The 18,913-nt window shown below is 39.2% G+C and overlaps 1 pseudogene across 1 annotated transcript in view; it reads right to left on the bottom strand.

The window, feature by feature from the left end:
• Positions 1–18,913, bottom strand: part of LOC309628385 (alpha-1,3-mannosyl-glycoprotein 4-beta-N-acetylglucosaminyltransferase-like protein MGAT4E) — a 43,912-nt pseudogene that overhangs the window by 6,243 nt on the left and 18,756 nt on the right. The window contains exons 2-3 of the transcript XR_014249549.1: positions 4,983–5,250; positions 168–321 (exon numbers count right to left, since the gene is read on the bottom strand). The product of XR_014249549.1 is annotated as an alpha-1,3-mannosyl-glycoprotein 4-beta-N-acetylglucosaminyltransferase-like protein MGAT4E (transcript). The remainder of the gene's footprint in view (positions 1–167; positions 322–4,982; positions 5,251–18,913) is intronic.

The raw sequence follows: 18,913 nt of genomic DNA, 5'->3' as shown, positions 1-18,913 counted from the left end.
ATTATAAACTATACCAAATTCTACAGCATGGCCCACCCTCAGAGCACCCTCCTTTCCCTGCCAGATGCCAGCTCATTTTCCCTGTTTACCCACTTTCCTTTTCCTTATTGGACTATGTACCTTGTCTGACCTTTTCCCAGAGTGAGTACGGTGTCTCACATACTCACTCTTTTCCTGGGGAGGGCCTCCAGGCAGGAATTTGTACTTGGCATGTTGGAGTAAAAGGGAGTTTTTCTGTATGTCCTTGAAGACCTCCAGATGGTTCCTGCTTTCAGAGCTGATTTCCTCAACAACTATCTGCCAAGCTATGTCCTGTTCCTCCTGTTGGGGATAAGATATGTATCAGATTTGAAATTCACCACCAGATCCTCTGGAGACAATTGTGAGGCAAATCCCCCTTTCAGGACGGCCAGGCAAGCCCCAGAATCCGGTCACTAATGAGACTGAGTGTCAGGGCTCCATTATTTGCCATCCTTACCCCATCATGAGAACACACAGGGCCTTCCAGAAGGGGTGGTAGGCCTGGAGTGAGTGAAGCAGGGCTCTCCAGTTGTGTGCAGAATGCCTATAGGAAAATTCTAGGTTGATGTAGAGTAATAACTTGCCTGTCCTGATCATAGCCCACATCTAATCTCTTCTACAATTAATCAGCCTGGCAAAAGTCATCTAAGTTGGATTAGACTGTGTTAGGTTCTTCGAGAGATGCTGAAGACCAATGCTTTGTCCTGTTCTTAAGGAAGTTACACATAGTGCCTCAATTCTAAAGTCCTTTCTTTTGCTCAATTCTGACCATGCACACATATGAACCACTTCCCCACAACTACCTTATGCTTTGCCCTCGCTGGCCTGAGGCATTTAGGAAAAATGGGGATTCCAAAACCTGAGCATGACCTGTGTTGGATTTGGTTCTCTCTACTTGCAGATATTGTACACTTGGGAGAAGTTATTTTAGATCTGAGTCTCAATCCCTGCATATGAGAAATAGAAAGAATAACATCTCTCATGCCAGGCTCTGGTGAGGGAAGTCACGCAATCATCATCACATGCTGGTCCTGCCAATCAGCATGGTATTCTAGAAGTGTCTGTGCATTGTACTCTCCACACTTAAAATGCCCCCTCTTCTTCCCTGCCCATATTCAAATCCTATCCATATTTCAAGATGCAGTGGAATGTTGCTGTTTTAAACCCAAGAATTTGGAAAGCAACTTTGAATTAAGCTGACAGGTGTTGGTTTGAATTATTCCTTCAACAACATAGAGACCCTCGTGGAGTTTCTGAAGGAGAGCTACAGGGAGATGGTGGAATCTCTATTACTCCCATTCCACACCCCTGTTATGTGGGTCTATTAGTTACCACAAATTACGCATCAAATCTCTGATTATTTCCTACGTATAGCGCTGCTCTGTTTTCCCCTGAAATTTCCCTTTTCTTTATCTGTTCCTTTCTTCTGTCACCATTGACAGTTATATCAAGTTACTCTCTTCCCCTTTCTTGGCTGGGCAATTGAAAGAATGTAAATTGTCTCTTCTTCAGGAAAATTAGAAACCAAATCATATCATTTCCTTTTATGTTCATATAAAAATTTACTCTGAGTCTTAACCTCTCTCCTCTGAGAACATTTGCAGTGATTCTGGAGTGTTCCACATTGATAAGACCTAACACTGACTTTTATTTCTCCATTTTCCTACTTAATGGTTGAAAATTGGCTACACTATCAGGTTCTTGTACTCACCAAAAGAAGTTTATATTCACCATTTTGCATTTTCTCATGGAGAAAGAAGCACAAGAGGGCTAATGACACAACTGCTATGATATATCTCCCAAAATAATGTTGCATGATGCCAGGGGTTGGGTGCAGTGAACAGCATACAGATCCTGTGTCTCCTACTCAGAGAAGCACACAGATGCCATTTTCTTGGCTTTATTCCTTCCTACTTCTAGGCATCACTGCCTTATTCTTCTCCCCCCTGCCATGACACGGCTCATTCCAACTTTTGCCATCTAAAGAATGAAAAAGCCCAAGGGATTTGATTCTATTCACTCTCTACATTCTGTATCTTCTGCATGGGTTTACAGATGAATTGTTATTTTCTACTTATTTACTACAAGAAGTTAACTAACACTGACTTTTTCATCCACTTATACAGGAATACTTCTTAGGAAAGGTGAGGAAAGAAAATGGACATGGCCATGCTATTAAAACCCTCTTGGACTGGGATCCGATGGAAATGGCACCAAAGAGAGGAAACCAAAGAGGGCTCAAATACTCTGTCCTCCAAATTCCTCAATCTCAAACTAAAGTTCTCTCTTGGGTTTTGCTGATTCTCCCTGTCTCCTAGTCATTATGCTGCCTAATTCCTCAAGGCTCAACTCAATGTCTCCTTCCAACCTCACATTTGGTCCACGTGGTAGCATTTTTGTAGAGACTTATACCTCAGAATCAAGTAAAGATATTAGAGTATAAGTGCTTCAAGACATGTATCACATTCCCACTAGGGCTATTGATGTAGGAAGAAAAATGAAAGTAACCAGAAATTTCTAACTATGTGAAAACCCTCACCATAGTGGGAACAGTAAGTCCATTGGAGTCATTTTGTCTGTCAGGTGGCTCTCAGATCACACACAAAAATGGAATGTGAAGTTCCTCAGGAAGCAAGGATTTTGCTGAAACTGAGAAGAAAACAATGCTAGTTGTCTGTAGGGCTGGGTTCTGACTATACAGAGTGGGATGAGGCCACTGAATAGCTCCTACAAGATAGCCAAACCTGTCCCCTGCCAGGAGACATCCCCTGACAACCATTGTTCTCTCTGAATGGAAAGCAGGTAGCGCACCATCCCCACTATCACAGAAAGATCCCTTTGCAGGCAAAGGTTAGTTTCAAGTAGTGAGAAAGTGTTGAAAACAGCTTTCTAGTTATGGCAGAGATAATAGATCTCGCCAAATATTCCATTTGTTCTCCTACATTTCCTGGCCACCTTGCAGTTAGGTAAGGTCACAATACTAACTCAAGCCAATGAAAAATGAGTAGGAGGAGTGTGTGGCATTTCTGGCGTCAGACTGAGAAACCTATATGACATTCTCTACTTTCTCTCTTCCCCTATTCTGGTGACTGAGTTGGTTATGCATTCCTGATGGCATGGCTACAAGATGTTGGAGTATCTATCAGTCTAATTTCTGAGTGACCATATGGAACAAAGCTACCACTCCTCCCCCAAACCTGGATGAGACATGTAATATAAGGAAGAAATAAATTTACAGGGAGCTGATGGGTCTTTCTTCCTTACTCCCATGCTATTTTTCCAGACTAAGATCAGGCTCTAATGCTAGGTAGATCCCTCAGTTACCATAAAGTAGTCATTAACCCTCCAGTTCTTTCCTAGCCCCCAAGCTGTTCTGTTTGACCCAGGAAATTTCCTTATTCTTCATCTGTCCCTCTCTAGTTTTATCACTGACAGCACCCTAGTTTTTTCCTGGTCTTGTGGACTTTTACTTTATGTATGTATTGCCTAGCAGTCAGCAAAGACAAGGAAACCCCTATGCTGATTTCTGGAGCTCTTTGTTCTGCATAGTTTCCTCCTTTCTGGAACTCTGCTCTGGAGAATCTGTGGTCCAAAAATTGCCTCAAATCAGAAAGCCTGGGTAATTGTAGGACTTAACTTCAATTGTTTCCCTTCTCTCCTGGGTTACTTGTTGTCTGATATCTGAAAACAATTTTTCTTATATTTTATGTAATTTTGTAGTTGTTATAACAGGAGGTTAACTCTGGTTCTAGTTACTCCATCCTCACCAGAGATAGAAATCCTAAATTCAACTTTTAAATATAAAGAATGAAGCCTACAATTGTAGATAAACTTTGCTTAGTGATAATGTTTTGTTAAAGCTATATAAAACTATATAGTTTTATATAAAGCTATATAAGACTACAGCATTATGTCACAACAGGGCATGGCTCATCTGAGACAGAGATAAATAAGCATCTTCTTCCTCTCCTTTTTCTCCTCTTCCTTCCCATATTCTTTCCTCCTTTTCCTTCTTAGTCTTTTAAAAAAAATTCTCCTCATCCATCCTCTTCCTTCTCTCTCAACCAAAATAGTTCTTCTTAAACAACTTATGTCAAAGTTAAAATGATCATAAAATTTCCAGTATAAAAAATAATTATTTCAGAAACTAGTATTTCTGTAAATTTGGTTTGAAACTCCATATTTTCTTTTCTACATGATTTAGCAGACCAATGCATTAAAAAACAATTATAAGTCTATATTTTTGGAAACACAATGTAAAAAGATGTGACATTGCAATATCAAAACAGAAATGTTGCAGGAAAGAAAGTGGGGCTGGATAGGATAGTCACGTCACAGGACTCAGGGAAGTCCCTGGGACAGCCACCAAGTGTGGGTTCTTGGCTTCACACAGGGAAGAATTCAAGAGCAAGCCATAGTAAAGTGAAAGAAGGTTTATTCAGGGATAAAAACACTCCACAGACAGAGTGTGGGTCATCTCAGAAGGCAAGAGGCCCCAGGGTACACGGTTGTCAGCTTTTACAGGGGTGGGTAATTTCATAGGCTAATGAGTAGGAGGATTATTCCAACTATTTGGGGGATGGGGCAGGGATTTCCAGGAATTAGGCCACCACCCACTTTTGGGCCTTTTAAGGTCGGCCTGGGAACTATCATGGCACCTGTGGGTGTGTCATTTAGCATATGCTGATGTATTACAATGAGCATATACTGAGGCTCAAGGTCTAGTGGAAGTTGACTTCTCCACCATCTTGGACTTAGTTGATTCTAACCAGTTTATGTCATGTCCTCAATGGCTATGTCATTCTTTTAAAGGTTGTGCCCTGCCCCCTTCCTGTCTAGAAATGAGTTGGGATGAAAATGTATAGGAGCAGAGTTTTTCTATATTATTGAAGTTAAGAAGGTATAAATTTAAATTAGAATGTTATAAATTCAGGGTGTTAAATGTAACTTCCATGTGTTACCAGATGAAAGTCCATGTGCCTGATGCACAGTGAGGCCAAACAACACTGAAACGTTGGAGTTTGGAGCAGAGGAATGTTTATTGCAGGGCCATGCAAGGAGGCAGGTGGCTCATGACCCAGAAAAGTCCCGAACTCGCCAAAGGCTTTCAGCAAAGCTTGTTTAAAGGCAAGGTGAGGGACCGGAATGATTAGTTGTTGCAAACTTCTTGCTGTCGGATCCTTCGCTCTAGCAGCTGTCCACATAGGTCAGGTCATGATCATGATGTTCCTATAAAATTCCAACAAAACAAACGTTATTCTCTGTTCTGCAACTTTTTTATCCCCATATGAATGAGCTCTTAAAGGTCAGAGACTTGGGACAGGCTATCTTGTATATTTCAGGCTATAGGCAACATTCTTTTACAAAAAGTGCAGAGCCAGCATGACTAAGCACAGCTTACATTCTTTTACAAAAGGTGCAGAGCCAGTCTGGGGTCACAGGGATGGGCAGATTCAGTGTGACTAAGCACAGGAAACAAAGCACAAAGGTTAAAGTAAAAAGGAACAGATCTAATATGGAGTCAGATTTGTTCTTCCCTATTATACATGGTAACCACAAAGAATATAGCTATTGAATATACATAAAAGGGAGTGAGAAGATAATTTAAATGTTTCACTATGAAAAATCAACTAAACACAAAAGTAGTACTGCAGGAAATGAGAGACAAAAAAAGCTATTACAGCATTTAGAAAACAAATAGCAAAATGACAGAGATAAGGCCCTCCTTGCCAGCAATTACTTTAATGTAAATGGATTAAACTCTCCAATTAAAAGACAGAGGTTGGCAGAATGGATTTTAAAAACTATGACCTAACTACGCACTGTTCACAAGAGACTCACTTTATCCAGATACCCAGATTGGTTGAAAGTGAAACAATGGAAAAGACATACTCCATGCAAATAGAACCAAAAGAAAATAGGGATTTTTTAATATCAGACAAACAGACTTTAAATCAAAAAAGTTTACAAAAGACAAAGAAGGACTTTTTTTTTTAATATTTTCAAGTCTCCTCTAATATATATATATTTTAATTATTATTTTATTTATTTATTTTTTGGGCTATGTTGGGTCTTCGTTTCTGTGCGAGGGCCCTCTCTAGCTGTGGCGAGTGGGGGCCACTCTTCATCGCGGTGCGCGGGCCTCCCACTATCGCGGCCTCTCCTGTTGCGGAGCACAGGCTCCAGACGCGCAGGCTCAGCAACTGTGGCCCACGGGCCCAGTCGCTCCGCGGCATGCAGGATCCTCCCAGACCAGGGCTCGAACCCGTGTCCCCCGCATTAGCAGGCAGACTCTCAACCACTGCGCCACCAGGCAAGCCCAAGAAGGACATTTTATGTTAATAAAAGTTTCAATACAGCAAGAAGATATAATGAGTTATAAACATTTACACATCAAATAACAGACTTTCAAATATATGAAGCCAAAATGGACAAAATTGAAGGGAGAAATAGTTCTATAATAATAGTTGGAGACTTCAAAACCCTACTCTCGACAATGAGTAAAACAACGAGACAGAATATAAGTAGGGAAATGGATGGCTTAAAGAACACAGTAAGCCAACTAGATCTAACAGACATGTATAGAACAATCTACTCAGCAACAAGAGAACATGCATTCTTCTCAAGTGCATATGGGACATTATCCAGGATAGATCATATGTTAAGCCACAAATTAAGTCTCAATACATTTAAAAAGGTATATATCATATATTACAAATGAACTTATTTACAAAACAGAAACAGACTCGCAGACTTAGAGAACAAGCTTATGGTTACTGGGGGGAAGGGTGGGGGTGAGGGATAGTTAGGGAGTTTGGGATTGACATGTACACACTGCTATATTTAAAACGGATAAACAACAAGGACCTACTATAAAGCACAGGGAACTCTGCTGTATATTATGTAACAACCTAAATGGGAAAAGAATCTGAAAAAGAATAGATACATGTATATGTATAACTGAATCATTTTGCTGTACACATGAAACTAACACAACATTGTTAATAAACTATACTCCAATATAAAATAAAAAGTTTTTAAAAAACAAAATTAAAAAAAGAAGATACATATCATACAAAATATCTTCTCTGACCACAACAGGATGAAGTTAGAAATCAATAATAGAAGGAAAACTGGAAAATCCACAAAATTGTGGAATTAACACACTTTTAAACAACCAATGGATCAAAGAAGAAATCACAAGGGAAATCAGAAGATACTTAGAGATGAATGAAAATGAAAACAAAACATACCAACACATAGGGATACAGCAAAAGCATTGCTGAGTGGGAAGTCCACAGCTATAAATGCTTACACTAAAAAGGAAGAACGATCTCAAAACAACAACTTAACTTTACAACTTAAGAAACTAGAAAAAGAACAAACTAAACCCAAAGCTAGCAGAAGGAATGAAATAATAAATATTAGGATGGAGATAAATGAAATAGAGAATAGAAAAACAATAGTAAAAATCAACGATACCAAAAGTCTGTTCTTCAAAAAGATCAATAAAATTAACAAAATTTTAGCTAGATGGACTAAGAAAAAAGAGATAAGACTCAAATTACTAAAATCAGAAACGAAAGTGGGAGACTACTACTGATTCTACAGAAATGAAAAGGATTATGAGAGTACTACGAACAATTGTACACCCATACATTGGATAACCTAAATGAAATGGACACATTCCTAGAAACAAAAAAAACCTACCCAGACTGAATCATGAAGAAATAGAATACCTGAATAGACTTGTAACTAGTAAAGAGATTGAATCAGTAATCAAAAATCTCCTGACAAAGAAAAGCCCTGGATCTGATGGCTTCACTGGTGAATTCTAACAAATATTTAAAGAAGGACTAACTAATTCCTCTCAAGCTCTTTCAAAAGACTGAAGAGAAAGGAACACTTCCTGACACATTCTATGAGGCTAGCATTGCTATGAAACCAAATCCAGATAAAGACACTACGAGAAAACTATAGCCCAATATTCCTTATGAATTCTGATGTAAAAATCCTCAACAAAATATTAGCAAACTGAATTTAGCAGTACATCAAAAGGATTATATGCCATGACCAAGTAGGATTTATTCCTGGAATGCAAAGATGGTTCAACATATGAAAATTGAACAGTGTAATACTCGACATTAATAGAATGAAGGAAAAAAACCCCACAAGATCATCTCAATTGATGCAGAAAAAGCATTTGACAAAATTAAATACCCTTTCATGATAAAAACACACAACAAGCTATGAATAGAAGAAAACTACCTCAACATAATAAAAGCCATGTATGAAAAACCCACAGCAAACATCATACTCAATGGTGAAAGACTGAATGGTTTTCCTCTAAAATCAGCAACAAGGCAAGAATGCACACATTTCTATTCAACATAGTACTGGATGTTCTAGCATAGCATTTAGGAAGAAAAAAAATTAAAAAGGCATCCAAATTGAAAAGAAAGAAGTAAGATAATCTGTTTGCATATGATATAACTTTATATGTAGAAAACACTAAGGACTCTACCCCCAGAAAAGTTTGGACTAATAAACAAATTCAGCAAATTAGCAGGATACAGAAGCAACATGCAAAACTTAGTTTCATTTTTGTATGCTAACTACAAAAAACCTAAAAGAGGAAATAAGAAAATAATTCCATCATTAAAGACTTAAATGTAAGACCTGAAACCATAAAACTCCTAGAAGAAAACATAGGGGGAAAGCTCCTTGACATTGGTCTAGGCAATGATTTTTTGGAATTGACACCAAAAAACACAGGCAACAAAATTTTCTGCAACAACAAAGGTAACAATCAGCAAAGTGAAAAGTCAGCCTATGGAATAGCAGAAAATATTTGCAAACTATATATCTGACAAGGGGTTAATATCCAAAATATATAAGGAACTCATACAACTAAATAGCAAAAACAAAAAACCCCACAAACACAAATAATTTTATTTAAAAATGGGCAAAGGACCTGAATTTTCCCAAAAAAGATATACAAATTGTCAATAGGAATATGAGAAGATATTCAACATCACTAGTCATAAGGGAAACGCAAATCAAAATCACAATGAGATTAGCACCTCACACCTGTTATTATGCCTATTATAAAGTCAAAAGATAACAAGTGTTGTGAGGATGTGGAGAAAAGAGAAACCTGGTACATTGCTGCTGTGACTGTAAGTTGGTACAGAGATTATAGAAAATAGTATGGAGGTTCCCCCCAAAATTAAAAATAGAACTACCATATGATGTAGCAATTCCACTTCTGGGTATATATCCAAAGGAAATAAAATCACTATCTCAAAGAGATATTTGCACTCCTTTGTTAATCGCAGCATCATTCACAGTAGCAAAGATATGGAAAATACCTAAGTGTTTGTTGACAGAGGAATGAATAAAGAAAAAAAAAATATATATATATATATATATACACATAATGGACTATTATTCAGCCTTTAAAAAGGTGGAAATCCTGCCATTTTCTACAACATGGATGAACCTGGAGGACATCGAGCTAAAAACAAAGTGAAATAAGCCAGACACAGAAAGACAAATATTACATGATCTCATTTGTATACAGTCTTTTTAAAAAAAAAAGTTGGAACTTATAGTAACAGAGAGGAGAATGAGGGTTACCAGAAGCTGGGGAGTGAGGGAAATGGGGATATATTGATCAATGGATACAAACTTTCATTTATAAGATGAATAAGTTCTAGAGCCCTAATATACAATATAGTGTCTATAGTTAATAATAATGTATTGTGTACTCGAAATTTAATAAGAGAATAGATCTCAAGTGTTCTCACCACACACACACACACACACACACACACACACACAGAGTAACAACGGGAGATGACGGATATATAAATTAGCTTGAGTGTGGTAACCATTTCACAATGTATACATGATGTAAGCATTGTATAATATATATATGTGTATATATATATACATATATATATATATATATATATATGTATATATATATATATCCTTTTGACCACCTTCCCTTCACTCATTTTTCATACAATTAGTACAATTTCATTCAATTCATATAATTTTATATATCAAAAATAAGTAAGTTAAAAAAGAAAACAATTCCATTTATAATAGCATCTAAAAGAACAAAGTACTTAGGAATTAAACAAAGAGGTGAAAAACTTGTGCAATGAAAACTGCAAAACATTGCTAAAAGAAATTAAAGACATAATAAACGGAAAAACATCCAATGTTCATGGATTGTTAGATTTAATATTGTTATGATGTCAATACCACTCAAAGCACAGGTTCAATGCAATTCCTATCAAAATTCCAATGATTTTCTTCAGAAATAGAAAAGAACCAATCCTAAAATTTTTATGGAATCTGTAGGGACTCCAAATAATCTTGAAATGAAAGAAAAAAGTAGGAGGATTCACACTTCCTGATTTTGATGGTTAATTTTGTGTGTCAATATGACTGGGCTCAGGGATGCCCAGATAGCTGGTAAAACATTCTATATGGTGTGTCTGTGCGGGTGTTTCTGGAAAAGATTAGTATTTAATTCAGTATACTGAGAGAAGATATCCACCTTCATCAATGTGGGTGAACATCATCCAATCCATTGAGGTCCTGAATAGAATAAAAGGAAATGGAAGAGTGAATTCTCTCTCTCTTCTTGAGCTGGCATGTCCATTTTATCCTCACCTTGGACATTGGAGCTCCTGGTTCTCAGGACTTGGGACTCAGACTGAATTATACCACTGACTTTCCTGGTTTTCCAGCTTACAGATAGAAGATTGTGGGATTCTTCAGCTTCCATAACCTCATGAGCCAATTCCTACAATAAATCTCTTCTTATGTCTCTCACTCCCTCTCTCTCTCTCAGTCTCCCTTGGTTCTGTTTATCTGGAGAATCCTGACTAATACACTGATTTTTAAGCTAACTACAAGCTACAGTAATCAAAACAGTGTGGTTTTGGCATAAAGAGAGACACAGAGGCCAATGGGATAGGACAGCCCAGAAATAAGCCCTTGCATATGTGGTCAAATAATTTTTGACAGACTATTAAATGGAGAAAGGTCAGTCTTTTCAACAAATGGTGCTGGGAAAGCCGGATATCCATATGCAAAAGAATGAAGTTGGGGCTTCCCTGGTGGCGCAGTGGTTGAGAGTCTGCCTGCCAATGCAGGGGACACGGGTTCGAGCCCTGGTCTGGGAGGATCCCACATGCCGCGGAGCGGCTGGGCCCGTGAGCCACAACTACTGAGCCTGCGCGTCTGGAGCCTGTGCTCTGCAACAAGAGAGGCCGCGATGGTGAGAGGCCCGCGCACCGCGATGAAGAGTGGCCCCCACTTGCCGCAACTGGAGAGGGCCCTCGCACAGAAATGAAGACCCAACACAGCCATAAATAAATAAATAAATAAATAAATGTTATATAAACAAATAATTAAAAAAAAAAAGAATGAAGTTGAATCCTGTACCTTATGCTAAATTAACTCAAAATGGATCAAGGATATAAATGTAAGAGCTAAAACTATAAAACTCTTAGGAGAAAATATAGGCAAAAGCTTTGCAACTTTGGATTTGGCAGTGATTTCTTGGAAATGACACCAAAGGCACAGGCAATAAATGAAATAATAGACAAATTGGATTTCTTAAAAATTCAAAACTTATGTACATCAAAAAACACTATCAAAAGACTAAAAAGGCAACCCAGAGAATGGGAGAAAATATTTGCAAATCACATATCTGATAAAGCACTAATATACAGAATATATAGAGAACTCCTAAAACTCAACAACAAAAAACCAACACGTGATTTTAAAAATGGGCAAAGAACTTCATTAGAGATTTCTCCAAAGAAGATATATAAGTGTCCAACAAACACATGAAAAGATGTTTAACATCACTAATCATTAGGGGAATGCAAATCAAAACCCAATGAGATTCCATCTCATACTCATTATTTGAATACTATTTAAAAAAAAAAACAGAAAATATAACAGGTGTTGGTAAAAATATGGAGAAACTGGAACCACTGTGTGTGTTGTACAACCACTGTGGAAGACAGTATGGTGGTGCCTCAAAAAGTTAAAGATAGAATTACCATATGATCCAGCAATTCCACTTCTGGGTAAATACCCAAAAGAACTGAAAGCAGATTCTCAAGGAGATATTTGTACATCCATATTCATAGCAAGATTATTCACAATAGCTAAAAGGTGGAAGCAGTCCAAGTATACATTGATGGACGAATGACTAAACAAAACGTAGCATATACATACAATGGAATATTATTCAGCCTTAAAAAAGGAAGTAATTTCTGGGGGGCAGAGTCAAGATGGTGGCGTGGGAGGATGCGGAGTTCAAGTCTCCCCACAACTAGGACACCTGCTGGACGCTGGTGGGGGATCTCGATGCCCAAGGAGATGGGAGGAACCCCCAAGTGACTGAGTAGGACATGGCGGGGAGTGAGGGGAGAGGAGAAGTGGAGGCCAGACGGGACTGGTGCCCTTGAGGGGTGGCTGGGAGAGGGGAGGGGTTCCCATGCCTGGAGGGACCCTCAGGGGCTTGGAGGATCGGGGGGAGTGCAGCTAGCATTTCCCCTGCCCAGGCCAGGTCCTCGGCCTTCTGGGGCCCCCTCTGACTGTGTCGGTCCTAGGGGTGTTGTGGGGGAAAGAAGAGGAGAGGCAGACGGGGAGGGACCCTCTAGGATCAGAGGATCAGGGGAGATGCGACTAGTTTCCCCTGCCCACTCATGCCCTGGGAGGCCTGCTGGGGTCCCAGGCCAGGTCCTCTGCCTTCCAGGGCTCCCTCCAGCTGTGTTGGTCCTGGGGGTGTAGGAGGGGGTGGGAAGAAGAGGAGAGGCAGACACGGAGGGGCCCTCCGGGATTGGAGGATCAGGGAGGAGCACACCTAGTGTCTCCTTTACCCACTTGGGCCCCAGGGAGCCTCCTGGGCTCCTGGGCTCCTGGGCCTGGTCCTCCACCCCTCCGAGGCCCCATCTGGCCACGTGGGTCCTAGGGGCATAGGAGGGAGGGAGGAGGGGGGAAGAGGAGGAGGGGTGGACAGGGTGTCCCTCCAGGACCGGAGGATCAGGGGAGGCATGGTGGGCGTTCCCCCACCCACTTGGGCCCCGGGAAGCCTGTTGGCTTCTGGGCCTGGTCCCCTGCCTTACGCGCCACCCTCTGGCCACATGGGTCTTAGGGAAATAGGAGGGAGGGGGGTGAAGAAGAAGAGAGGCCAACGGGGAGGGACCCTCTGGGATCGGAGGACTGAGGGGAACATGCCTAGTGTTTCCCCCACCCACTTGGGCCCAGGGAGCTTGCTGGGGTCCTGGACCTGGTCCTCAACCCTCCAAGGCAAGAGGCACTCCCGGGCCATTTTGGCTGCCCTGAGCCTAAGCCCCGCCCCCTACCCCCTCAGGACCTTTTCTGGCCCTGTTGTTCCTAAGCATAGGCCCTGTCCCCCAGCTAAACCCCACCCCTGCCTACATCCCGTCACAGCCAAGGACTTTTCCAGCTATTTTTTCCCTCTTTTTTGCTATTGTGGTTCTGTTTTATCTTCTAGTTGTTGTTTCAAGTATATTTTTTATTTTTTCTAACATATCTGTTAGTTTTCTAATCTTATTTTATTTTTTACTCTTTGTTATTGTTCTGCTCCTTTGTTTTTTTTTTTTTTTTTTTTTGCTGCCACGTGTGGCTGTGGGATCTTGGTTCACAAGCCAGGGGTTGAGCCTGAACTCCGGCAGTGGGAGCTCCAAGTCCAAACCACTGGACTAACAGAGAACCACAGACCCCAGGGAATATTCATCAGAGTGAGGTCTCCCAGAGGTCCTCATCTCAGCACCAAGACCTGGCTCTACCCAACAGCCTACAAACTCCAGTGCTGGAAGCCTCAGGTCAAACAACCAGTAAGACAGGAACACAATCAAATCCATCAAAAACCAAAAAAAAAAAAGAGATGATACAAAAATATGTTACAGATGAAGGAGTAAGGTAAAAACCTACCAGACCAAATAAATGAAGAGGAAATAGGCAACCTACCTGAAAAAGAAGTAAGAGTAATGATAGTAAAGATGATCCAGAATCTCAGAAGTAGAATGGAGGTACGGATTGAGAAAATACAAGAAATGTTTGACAAAGATCTAGAAGAACTAAAGAACAAACGAATATAGATGAACAACACAATAACAGAAATGAAAAATACTAGAAGGAATCAATAACAGAATAACTGAGGCAGAAGAACGAATAAGTGAGCTGGAAGACAGAATGGTGGAAATAACTGCCAAGGAGCAGAATTAAGAAAAAAGTATGAAAAGAATTGAAGACAATCTCAGAGACCTCTAGGACAACACTAAACGCACCAACATTCAAATTATAGGGGTCCCGGAAAAAGAATAGAAAAAGAAAGGGTCTGAGAAAATATTTGAAGAGATTATAGTGGAAAACCACCCTAACATGGGAAAGGAAATACCACCCAAGTACAGGAAGCGTAGAGAGTCCCATACAGGATAAACCCTAGGAGAAACACACCAAGACACATGTTAATCAAACTCACAAAAATTAAATACAAAGAAAAAATATTAAAAGCAGCAAGGGAAAAGCAAAAAATAACATACAAGGGAATCCCCATAAGGTTATCAGCTGATTTTTCACCAGAAATTCTGCAGGCCAGAAGGGAGTGGCAGGATATACTTAAAGTGATGAAAGAGAAAAACCTTCAACCAAGATCACTCTACCTGGCAAGAATCTCATTCAGATTCGACAGAGAAATCAAAAGCTTTACAGACGAGCAAAAGCTAAGAGAAGTCAGCACCACCAAATCAGCTTTACAACAAATGCTAAAGGAACTTCTCTAGGTGGGAAACACAAGAGGAGGAAAAGGCCTACAAAAAAACCCCCAAAACAATATTAAAACTGGTAATAGGAACATACATATCCATAATAACCTTGAATGTAAATGGACTAAATGCTCCAGCCAAAAGACACAGACTGGCTGAATGGATACAAAAACAAGACCCATATATATGCTGTCTACAAGAGACCCACTTCAGACCTAGGGACACATACAGACTGAGAGTGAAGGGATGGAAAAAGATATTTCATGCAAATGGGAATCAAAAGAAAGCTGGAGTAGCAACACTTGTATCAGATAAAATAGACTTTAAAATAAAGACTGTTACAAGAGATAAGGAAGGACACTACCAAGAAGAAGATATAAGAATTATAAATATTTATGCACCCAACATAGGAGCACCTCAATACATAAGGCAAATGCTAACAACAATTAAAGGGGAAATCGAGAGTAATACACTAATAGTAGGGGACTTAAACACCCCACTTACACCAATGGACAGATCATCCAAACAGAAAATAAATAAGGAAACACAAGCTTTAAATGACACAACAGACCAGATAGATTTAATTGATATCTATAGGACATAATGACAGAATACACTTTCTTCTCAACTGCACATGGAACATTCTCCAGGATAGATCACATCTCGGGTCACAAATCAAGCCTCAGAAAATTATTTTTTTGTTCTTGTGACGGGTCTTAGTTGTGGCTGGCAGTCTCCTTAGTTGTGGCATGAGAACTCTTAGTTGCAGCTCGCATGTGGGATCTAGTTCTCTGACCAGGGATCAAACCTGGGCCCCCTGCATTGCGAGCCCAGAGTCTTAACTGCTGCACCACCAGGAAAGTCCCAAACCTGAGAATTTAAGAAAATTGAAATTGTATAGGACTTCCCTGGTGCACAGTGGTTAAGAATCCGCCTGCCAATGCAGGGACACAGGTTTGAGCCCTGGTCCAGGAAGATCCCACATGCTGTGGAGCAACTATGCCCGTGTGCCACAACTACTGATACTGTGCTCTAGAGTGCCTGAGCCAAAACTACTGAGCCCGTGCACCACAACTACTGAAGCCCGTGCACCTAGAGCCCATGCTCTGCAACAAGAGAAGCCACCATAATGAGAAGTTCACAGATTGCAATGAAGAGTAGCCCCCACTTGCCACAACTAGAGAAAGCCTGCACGCAGCAACAAAGACCCTACACAGCCAAAAATAAATAAATTAATTTAAAAAAATTGTATCAAGCATCTTTTCTGACCACAATGCTATGAGATTAGAAATCAATTACAGGAAAAACCTGTAAAAAACACAAATACTGGAGGCTAAACAGTGCACTATTAAATAACCAAGAGATCACTAAAGAAATCAAAGAGGAAATAAAAAATACATAGAAACAAATGACAATGAAAACACGATGACCCATAACCTATGGGATGCGACAAAAGCAGTTCTAAGAGGGAAGTTTATAGCAATTTGACCTCACCTCAAGAAACAAGAAAAATCTCAAATAAACAATCTAACCTTACATCTAAAGCAATTAGAGAAGGAAGAACAAAAAAAACCCCCAAAGTCAGTAGAAAGAAAGAAATCATAAAGATCAGAGCAGAAATAAATGAAATAAAAATGAAGAAAACAAGAGCAAAGATCAATAAAACTAAAAGTTGGTACTTTGAGAAGATAAACAAAATTGGTAAACCTTTAGCCAGACTCATCAAGAAAAAAAGGGAGAGGACACAAATCAATAAAATTAGAAATGAAAAAGGAGAAATCACAACTGACACCACAGAATTCCAAAGGAGACTACTGCAAACAGCTATATGCCAATAAAATGGACAACCTCAAAGAAATGGACAAATTCTTGGAAAGGTACAATTTTCCAAAACGGAACCAGGAAGAATTAGAAAATATAAACAGACCACTCACAAGAAATGAAATTGAAACTGTAATTTAAAATCTTCCAACAAACAGAAGTTTAGGACCAGATGGCTTAACAGGCGAATTCTATCAAACATTTAGAGAAGAGCTAACACCTATCCTTCTCAAACGCTTCCAAAAAATTGCAGGGAGAGGAACACTCCCACATTTGTTCTACAAGGCCACCATCACCCTGATACCAAAACCAGACAAAGAAATCACAAAAAAAGAAAAGTACAGACCAATATCAATAATGAAAATAGATGCAAAAATCCTCAACAAAATACTAAAAATAAAATCCAACAACACATTAAAAGGATCATACACCATGATCAAGTGGGATTTATCCCAGAGATGCAAGGATTCTTCAATATATGCAAGTCAATCAATGTGATACACAAGATTAACAAATTAAGGAATAAAAACCATATAATCATCTCAATAGATGCAGGAAAAGCTTTTGACAAAATTCAACACCCATTAATGAAAAAACTCTCCAGAAAATGGGTATAGAGGGAACCTACCTCAACATAATAAAGGCCATTTAGGACGAATCCACAGCAAACATCATTCTCAATGGTGAAAAACTGAAAGCATTTCCACTAAGATCAGGAACAAGACAAGGATGTCCACTCTCCCTACTCTTATTCAACATTGTTTTGGAAGTCCTACCCATGACAATCAGAGAAGAAAAAGAAATAAAAGGAATACAAATTGGAAAAGAACTAAAACTGTCACTGTTTGCAGATGATATGACACTATACATAGAGAATCCTAAAGATGTCACCAGAAAACTACTAGAACTAATCAATGAATTTGGTCAAGTTGCAGGATACAAAATTAATGCACAGAAATCTCTTGCATTCTTATACACTAACAACAAAAAATCAGAAAGGGAATTAAGGAAGCAATCCCATTTACCATGGCAACAAAAAGAATAAAATACCTAGGAATAAACCTATCTAAGGATGCAGAAGATCTGTACTCAGAAAACTATAAAACACTGATGAAAGAAATCAAAGATGACATAAGCAGATGGAGAAGTATACCATGTTCTTGGATTGAAAGAATCAATATTGTGAAAATGACTATACTATCCAAAGCAATCTACAGATTCAATGCAATCCCTATCAAATTACTAATGGCATTCTTCACAGAATTAGAACGACAAATTTTACAAGTTGTATGGAAACACAAAAGACCCTGAATAGCCAAAGCAATCTTGAGAAAGAAAAACAGAGCTGGAGGAATCAGGCTCCCAGACTTCAAACTATACTACAAAGCTACAGTAATTAAGACAGTATGGTACTGGCACAAAAACAGAAATATAGATCAATGGTACAGGCTAGAAAGGCCGGAGATAAACCCACTCACATATGGTCACATAATTTATGACAAAGGAGGCAAGAATATACAATGGAAAAAAGACAGCCTCTTCAGTAAGTGGTGCTGGGAAAACTGGACAGCTACATGTAAAAGAATTAGAAAATATAAACAGACTAAAATTAGAAGACTCCCTAACACCCTACACAAAAATAAATTTAAAATGGATTAAAGACCTAAATGTAAGACCGGACACTATAAGACTCTTAGAGAAAAACATTGGAAGAACACTCTTTGACCTAAACCACAGCAAGATCTTTTTTGACCCATCTCCTAGAGTAATGAAAATAAAAACAAAAATAAGCAAATGGGACCTAATGAAACTTTAAAGCTTTTGCATAGCAAAGGAAACCATAAACAAGACGAAAGACAACCCTCAGAATGGCAGAATATATTTGCAAACAAAGCAACGGACAAAGGATTAATCTCCAAAGTATACAAACAGCTCATGCAGCTCAATATCAAATAAAACAAACAACTCAATTTAAAAATGGGCAGAAGACCTAAACAGACATTTCAACAAAAAAGACATACCAAGAGGCACATGAAAAGATGCTCAACATCACTAATTATTAGAGAAATGCAAATCAAAACTACAATGAGGTATCACATTACACCAGTCAGAATGGCCATCATAATAAATGTGCAAACAGTAAATGCTGGAGAGGGTGTGGAGAAAAGGGAACCCTTTTCCACTGTTGGTGGGAATGTAAATTGATACAGCTACTGTGGAGAACAGTATGGAGGTTCCTTAAA

The sequence above is a fragment of the Balaenoptera borealis genome (assembly GCF_965194805.1).
Source record: "Balaenoptera borealis genome assembly, chromosome: 1".
Lineage (NCBI taxonomy): Eukaryota > Metazoa > Chordata > Mammalia > Artiodactyla > Balaenopteridae > Balaenoptera > Balaenoptera borealis.
The sequence above is the reverse complement of the archived record's forward strand: the minus strand, read 5'-3'. Positions and strand labels throughout refer to the sequence as shown.